Below are 9,333 nucleotides of genomic sequence, written 5' to 3'. Positions count from 1 at the left end.
AGGTTCTAGGTTGATATTTTCATCATAACATTTACATGATCCTAACGCTATTTATGTATGTTCAAAATTAAAGACCATAATAACCACTTGTATAACATGCCGCTGATGCACCGCTACCCCTGAGGAAGCCTAAAGGGCGAAACGCGTCGTGTACAATGCTCAATACAAGCAAACATCTATCTACAAGTACAAAGTTTGGCTGCATACATTTTTGTAATGTTAGACTATTACTGTATAGTGCCCCCTAAAAAATGTCATGAATGTTTTCCAAGACCACAACTTCAATGTTGTCCATTTGATGGAAAAAAACTTTGGGCTTGGCAATATTTCAGTTCCTGAGGACACATGAACACTCAAACCACCAAAAACCCTATTTACTTCTTGTTTCTGACACCATTTTGCTGATTGGACGATAATTCTGCATTAAGAAATGGTGTGCATGGATCATTTTTAGCTGAAAGTGCACATATAAAGACTGGATGAACAAAGTTCCATAATCCATGGCATGCAAGACTATCAATAAAGAAATATAATCGAACCATTAATTTTGGTTTCATAGTCTCCTGTCAACCTGTAGTTTGTAGTTTTATGTACATGGGGTCAGCCTTATGTCTTCATAACATAGCACAAGTGTGTTTCCCGCTTTTTGTGTTGCGGTAATGCATGGTAAATATTGCAATGCACCACAATGCACCAAACCAATGGACCTTCAACTCCTCTTGTTACAGCATACAATAACAATTGGGAACACACGTCTACAGTGACTCAAAAACAATACAGGGGAGATTTTGGGTCCATCGGTGTGTTAGTAGCCCATTTGTTTCTTTTTGGGAACATGGGAACCTCTGAACCCTTGGCCCACCTTGTGATCCAGACACCCCCTGCCATGTCCTGCACTCCCTGTGTCCCCCCACCAGGTTAATCTGCAGTTGTACAATACAGACTGGTCTACAGCTATATATACACATCAAGATTCCTCTACTTGTCTCAGGTGAAAATCTGATATATGTACAATGGTCCCCCCACATGGATTCACTATTTTACTGTCCATTCCTATGGAGGAGAGGACACTATAGTCCCTTCACTATAGAACAGAATGGTGATGTATGCACAGCTCTGACGTCCGTTGGATGTTCATTTGTACAAAGTACATGTAAGTAGAGTTGTTTGGTTGGTCTTATAAGAAGTTATGGTCATGTATAGGGTGTTCTCAGGATGAACTGATGAAGAGTTACAGTGCATGCATGAAGAGTTCTTAGGCAGGACTCAGAAGGAGTTATAATTGTATATAGGGAGTACTCAAGTTGTACTGATAAAATATTACGGTGCATGCATGCAGAGTTCCTGGGTTCAGTTGCAATGCACATATAATAAATTTTCTAATTGATCTGATGAAGACTTACAGTGTATGCATGAAGGGGTTTTGGGTTGGACGGATAAGGAATTATATTCATATATAGGAGGATCTTGAGTTGGTCTGATGAAGAATTACAGTACATGTATGAAAAGTTCTTGGACTAATAAAGAATTTTAATAGTTCTTGCATTGGGCCAATACATCATGAGAGTGTATTTAGAAAGGGTTCCTGGGTCGGTCTAATACAGAAATACCGTGCATGAATGATTAGTTCCTTGGTTGATCTGATGAAGACTTACAGTGTATGCATGAAGGGGTTTGTGTTGGACTGATAAGGAATTATATTCATATATAGGAAGATCTTGAGTTGGTCTGATGAAGAATTACAGTACATGTATGAAAAGTTCTTGGACTAATAAAGAATTTTAATAGTTCTTGCATTGGGCCAATACATCATGAGAGTGTATTCAGAAAAGGTTCCTGGGTCGGTCTAATACAGAAATACCGTGCATGAATGATTAGTTCCTTGGTTGATCTGATGAAGAGTTACAGTGCAAGCATGAAGAGTTCATGGGTTGGACGGATGAAGAGTTATATTCTTATATAAATTAATATACATATATATATATATATATATATATATATATAGGGAGTTCTCAAATTGGACTGATAAAACATTACAGTGTACGAATGAAGAGTTCTTGACTTGAGTTATTGTCATATATAGGAAGTTTTGGGTTGCTCTGATAAAGAGTTACAGTGCATGCAGGAAGAGTTCCCAGGTTAAACTGATAAGGAGTTACAGTCATATATAAGAAGTTCTTGGGGTGCATTGATGAGGAGTTACAGTGTATGTATGAAGAGTCCCTGGCCAGGACTGATAAAGTGATATAGTCATACCCAAGAGTTCTTGGGTAGGACGCATATAGAGTTATATTTGGTTCTCGGGTTGGAGTGATAAAGAGTCATGATAGTCATATATATCAAGTGATGAGGAGTTATATTTATATATAGGGAAAGAGTTCCCAGGGTGGATTGATGAGGAGGTACAGTGCATGCATGAAGAGTCCCTGGCCAGGACTGATAAAGCGATATGTATCGCTATATAGAGATGTATAGGGAGTTCGCGGGATGAGAAGTTACAGTGCATGCATGGAACATTTTTGGGCAGGACTCATATAGACTTTTATTGGTTCTCGTGTTCGACTGATAAGGAGTCATAATATTCATATATGGGAAGTAATGAGGAGTTATAGTTATATATATAGGGAGTTCCTGGGGTGGAATGATAAGGAGTTACAGTGCATGCATGGAGAATTCTTGGGCAGGACTCATATAGACGTTTATTATTTCTCGTGTTAGACTGATAAGGAGTCATAATATTCATTTATGAGAAGTAATGAGGAGTTATAGTCATGTATAGGCAGTTCTCAGGCCAGGCTAATGAAGAGTTACAGTGCAGAATAAACATCATTGCTTTCATTGGGTGGAAATAAATTTGGATATTTGTCGTAAGGTGACCTCTTGGCTTCTGGCTCAGCCTCCTATCAGACCCCTTCCCATCCGGGGCCCCATAAATCACAAGTGACAAGCCTGGCACACTCAGAAGTCTGGGATTCCCCAGAGACCTGGGACATGGCTGTGACCCTGATAGGTGAAGGAACTCTGGATTGTGTCACGCTGCGTCCCAGACTCTTAGGTGAATGGAGCGGGAATGATTCACACAACCTGCTGCTGCAAACATTAAATATGAAATGAATGTCTCATCATAATACCGCAGCCTGTGGCTCTTGGCTCGCACTCTGCTGTTGTTACTGCTGGAGAGAATTAACCTGCAACACCAAACTACAACCAGGAAAGGCAGAATTATGCAACAGAGAATAAATAGAATATCTGGAGTGATATGTGACTTCTGCTGCTATAAGATGGGAGAACTAAAAAGTTTTGCTCACCGATAAGGCGATAATATATAATAATTGTATCAGTTCAGTGAACACATTGCAGTCAATGGGAAGACAAATGGTTGTTTTTGTGTTCTCAATGGTGCAATGGGCTTTAATTGGCTCCCAGTGTTTGTTTATTGAAGTTTCTATTTGTTGTTTATTACATTGTTTTTATGTTGTTTTTAAATAAAAACAAACACACAAAAAAACAAAAACAAAACAACAAACAATTACACTGTGTATCCACATTTTGGATAATATTTGTTATCACTTTCTTCTTACTAGGATAAAAAAGAACTAAAAAGACACACAACATATTTTTGTGTATTGTTCTTTTGCATTTGACATTTGAGCAGTGTGTGATCAGGGGGCTTTGTTTATCTCACTGGTGTTTCATAATTTTCACTTACCATTCACCAAGGGCTTCTCTCCATTGTCCCTAATTTGGAGGAACTGTCTCTCTTCTTACCCCCCAACTGTCCATGATTTAGAAGGACTGTCCCTCTTCATACCTCCCCACTGTCAATGATTTGGAGGGACTGTCCATCTTCATACCTCCCCATTGTCCCTAATATGGAGGAACTGTCCCTCTTCATACCTCCCGACTGTCCATGATATAGAGGGACTGTCCCTCTTCATACCCCTATCTGCCCCTGATTTGGAGGGACTGTCCCTTATCATACCTCTCTACTGCCCCTGATTTGGAGGGACTGTTCCTCTACTTACCTCCCTATTGCCCCTGATTTGGATGGACTGTCCCTCTTCATACCCCCCAACTGTTCATGATTTGGAGGGACTGTCCCTCTTGATACCCCCACTGCCCCTAATTTGGAGGAACTGTCCCTCTTCATACCTCCCGACTGTCCATGATTAGTGGGACTGTCCCTCCTTTTTTCAGGTCCTATTTAATACCTCAAGTTCTATCAAAATACAAAACCAAAATCAAAAGCCTTAAATATTTGGAGCACTAAACCCAGATCTGATAGAAAAAAGATTCTTACAATAGACCAAAATGTAAAAAGTTTAAAAATGTAAAATAAAAAATAAAAACTTGCTTTAAGGGTTGTTTCATCCAAAGGTCAGAGGGTTATTATAAGTGAAGCTTTGTAGGTACCGCGCTGGCTTCCTCTGGCTTTTTTGGACTCCCGGTTCCAGATCTCTCCACCCCTAGGCTGTGCTCCCATCCCTGTTGGGTCCTTTCCAATCCACCTGCTACATTCCCATCAAAAAAACATAATTCATAAACCCAGCAGGGAGACCGGGAACCCCTTGTAAAGGATGCAGCAGGTGTGCGAACCTGGGAACTTCATCATCACCTTCCATTGCCAGGAACCACCGGGTGCTTTAACTCCTCACCACCTACCAAAACGACGGCTGTAAATGGAGTGACACGTTAAGCTCATGTGTTTCATATATCCAGCACATACACAGTTAATGGGATAATGCAGTACAGGCCTGGGAGAGCAAAGGGGGGCTCGATCCCCTTTTGTACTCTATGATGTCATGAGATTGGAGTATCCAAGTGTCTGGGAAGGCAGCCCAGCATCCACAGACTAAACAGCGGGGCCAAGTCTGAAAGTCAGTACACAGACACACCATTACTCTATACATTAGTACACACAGCCAAGGATGCCCATAGAGCCATGGGCATCAATAAAAGTAATCCAAAAAAAAAATAAAAGTATCCAAGCACATCTCCAGCCGAGGCACAATCACATTCTCTGCCTTTCATTAGAACATGTTCCCGTGCAGGGGGTACTGGCTAAGCATATGAGGATGTTAGGCCGGATGTCAATGTTCACCATTTGGAAGGGTAGATTGTTGAAAGCAGCAGTGACAACAGACAAAGGGCAGAGATTTGGAGTTCCAATGAATATTTATAAATAGGTATTTTTGTATGAAGGTATATGGCTGTATACAATTCCGACTTGTCCTAACATCAATTTGCAAAAAGACTTTTAATAATATGGAGCAATCCTTGAGCTCCAAGCAGTGACTTTGCCTAGTCTGAGATGAAGTCACCATACTGCATTTCCTCAGACTTCTCTGTTTCATTGATCAGAATGCAACATTTCAACTTTCACAGCCAGTGGATAACCATAAGGCTTTGTGCAGGCTGTGAGGTTGCAGTGCAGTTACTTCTTCCTCATGCCAGTGAACTATTATCTCGGGGAGGATGCTACAACCAGCTTCTACTTGTGCCAGCCTCATAGAAAGTTAATGTGGGTGGCAATGAGTGGTACAGTACTGTTCATACGCTGCGTACTGCCAAATTTGCAGATATCAGTTCTTTAAGAACCAGAACTATGGTGCAAGCGACTGAGCAGCTGGCAAGGAAGCAGCCACTGGGAGTAGCACAGGACTGATGAAGAATTACAGTACATGTATGAAAAGTTCTTGGACTAATAAAGAATTTTAATAGTTCTTGCATTGGGCCAATACATCATGAGAGTGTATATAGAAAGGGTTCCTGGGTCGGTCTAATACAGAAATACCGTGCATGAATGATTAGTTCCTTGGTTGATCTGATGAAGAGTTACAGTGCATGCATGAAGAGTTCATGGGTTGGACGGATGAAGAGTTATATTCTTATATAAATGAATATATATATATTTATATATTTTTATAGGGGAGTTCTCAAATTGGACTGATAAAACATTACAGTGTACGCATGAAGAGTTCTTGACTTGAGTTATTGTCATATATAGGAAGTTTTGGGTTCCTCTGATAAAGAGTTACAGTGCATGCAGGAAGAGTTCCTAGAATAAACTGATAAGGAGTTAGAGTCATATATAAGAAGTTCTTGGGGTGCATTGATGAGGAGTTACAGTGTATGCATGAAGAGTCCCTGGCCAGGACTGATAAAGTGATATAGTCATACCCAAGAGTTCATGGGTAGGAGGCATATAGAGTTATAATGGTTCTCGGGCTGGACTGATAAAGAGTCATGATAGTCATATATATTAAGTGATGAGGAGTTTTAGTTATAAATAGGGAGTTCCCGGGGTGGATTGATGAGGAGTTACAGTGCATGCATGAAGAGTCCCTGGCCAGGACTGAAAAAGCGATATAGTCATGTATAGGGAGTTCACAGGATGGACTAATTATTATTATTATTATTAATATTATTATTAATAACCAGGATTTATATAGCGCCAACATATTACGCAGCGCTGTACATTAAATGTGGATTGCAAATGACAGACTAATACAGACAGTGATACAGGAGGAGAGGACCCTGCCCCGAAGAGCTTACAATCTAGGAGGTGGGGGAATGCACCCTGAGCTGTCACCTGAGGGTTGGCTTGCTGCCAAGGTCCTTGTGAGTTGCTGAAGGGTCCCAGCTGGCTGAGGACTGTCTGGGGGCCCCAATGCAGCTGCACATGCAGCACCTTAATATGTCTGTCCCTGGGTTCTAACCTTTAACTAGCAATTGGCCAATTAGGCAGCCTTGGATATGTGCGCTCTCTTTTGTCCAGTTCCACCTTGTATAGGGATCATTTAGCTGCAGTAGGTGCTGATTGGTGACACCAGATTTACATGATGGCGTCAACTCTGAGCCAGCATTTCAGTCCAGTAGATGGAACCTTGGATGATGCCAAAACAAAGGTGGCTGTGAAAGCAGATGAAGACGTCAGTAAGGTGAGTCCTGTGATCTCCGAGAGTGGTAATACGTTCCTGGAATTGGTTCATTGACACATTACCCAGCATGCCGCATGGCAAAAGTCCATGGCTGTTTCATATGATGTATAAAGTGATGTGAAAGGCGCGTCAGTGCCTTATAAATGCAAAACAAACATTGAGGGAGGTAAAAATTCCACAACATACTTTTGGAGTGAAAAAGTAATGCAGAAAATTTTGATAAATTGAAGAAGTCATCTGCAAATGGAATTCTCTGGCGTGTTTTCCTGGCAGGAATATGACAAAATGTAGCGGGGAAACGGCACGCAGCCGCTTTATGAATAGACAAAACTGTCTGAAACTCCAGAGAGAGCAAAACAAACAACCCAATCAGAAACCAGATCAGCCAGGATCAACAGTACCTGCTGAATGTGAACATTAGAATGTAGTCTACTAGATTGTAAGCTCTTCAGGGCAGGGTCCGCTCTTCTTGTTTCACTGTCTCTTTTAGTCTGTCAACCCTTATTTAATGTACAGCGCTGCGTAATATGTTGGTGCTATATAAATCCTGTTTATTAATAATATTAATAATAATAATAAAAATAATAATAATAAGCTCCTCTGTACAGAAAGGCAGTGTTTTGTGTACACCATTACAATATATGTCAGAGCTATTTAAATACAGGAAGAATTATAAAATCCAGAGTTCCTCTGTGTAAAAATGATGGATGTAATGTAAGCAATCTTGTGCAGAAATGTTGAAAAATGAAACATTAAACCCCCAGATAATTACATTTTTCAGTCTTGTTCAGTTATCATTCTTTCCACTAGAGGGCGATACACTAGGGGGACCAGCATGGTGCATTGTAAGGGACCGGCGTCATCTTTTTTCAAGTTGGCTATTCATGGTACAGTCTCCTCATGGTATGTGGATGGGTAAATATTTGTAAACTGTATATAAAACTACAAACAACAATTTCTAATCAATTACACATGTTGTGATCGGTGATTGTAGAGACCCATTGTTATCTGCATCATAGCAGAAATGATTTGTGTGCTGTTGGGTACATGGTAATCATTGCCAAGCACACATTTGTGAAGCGTACAGTACACAGAGTCACTGTGCCCCCTAATGCAAACCAGATGTGTGCTGAATGCTTCCAGAATCTCGAAACGTCACACTGCGAAAGCTAAGCTTACTATTGTATAGTTTGCATCAAGACTTCTAGGGATGAATGAATATTCCCCCATATTCGAGAAAATAAATCACTTTCTGTGAAATGTAACCATTTTGAACTAAAAGTTTAGAAGTACAGATGGTGGAGATGAACCCATGGCCAGGGTATACTAAGGTATACGCCGGGTACCTTCATATTGGCCCCTGTTTGTTATAGTGTTCACCCGTCTTAGAACCGAATGAAGAAAAGAAACACTCTTACTGAATGAATGAAATTCATGCATTGTTAATATATGTAACCCTTAGACCGGTATTTCTCAACCAGGGTTCCTCCAGAGGTTGCTGGGGGTTCCTTGAGCAATGAGCCATTTGTGCCTCCCAGGTCAGTTTTTGAACTTTTTTGCTATCTGTAAGGGTGACATTCTTCCCACTGGCCAGCAATGTAAGAGGAATTCTTCTCAACCACCACCTTAATATACTGTGATCTGTGGATAAAGTAATTATAGAAGGGGGGCCTTGAAGATCTGAAGGGTTCCCCCATGTTATAAAGGTCGAGAAACACTGCTTTAGAGGCTACACCCGATAACCTCTCCTTCTAATAATTGTCTGGATGTCATACTGGCCAATGACCTTCATATCAGACCGTGTGACTTCTCTGCATACTTGTTCCAAGACAATATAGACACAGCCGAGAGCAGAGACAGCCAATCATTTAGCATTTAGACAAGGCGTTCAGTAATGGGTACCTACATACTTCCGCCAATGGAAGATCCATTTTTTATATGATCATGATGAACCTGGGAGGACATCGGACTGGTGGTTCAACTTTTTCCAGTCTTTTGAGAAAGCTAAGATGTTACCTTTCAAGTTACTGTTCAAAACCAAATGTGACAACATTTCCCCAAGTAATAAACAAATTTGAACCAGAGACTACATGATCTGCAGGAGAATGTGCTACCATGGAACTATCCCACCTCGCCTATAGATTGTAGGGAATCTAGAGAACCAAGGCCAGCTGCCACAAAAGTTCACGTAGATAGGAGAAAGCTTTTTGTGAAGTGTTGTTTTTGCACCAAAGTACTTTTTGGAATTGTGGCCAAAAAATGTAACCTTGCTATCATCAGATCATAAAATGTCTTACATGCTTTTGCAAATTTTATCCAGGCCTGTATGTTTTCCTTTGTAAAAAAAAAAAAAAACTGCCATCTTGCAACCCTTTCAAATCACCAAAAGAAT

Source organism: Pyxicephalus adspersus, chromosome 7 (assembly GCF_032062135.1).
Source record: "Pyxicephalus adspersus chromosome 7, UCB_Pads_2.0, whole genome shotgun sequence".
In the NCBI taxonomy this organism is placed as follows: domain Eukaryota; kingdom Metazoa; phylum Chordata; class Amphibia; order Anura; family Pyxicephalidae; genus Pyxicephalus; species Pyxicephalus adspersus.
This window is presented reverse-complemented; position numbering follows the sequence as displayed.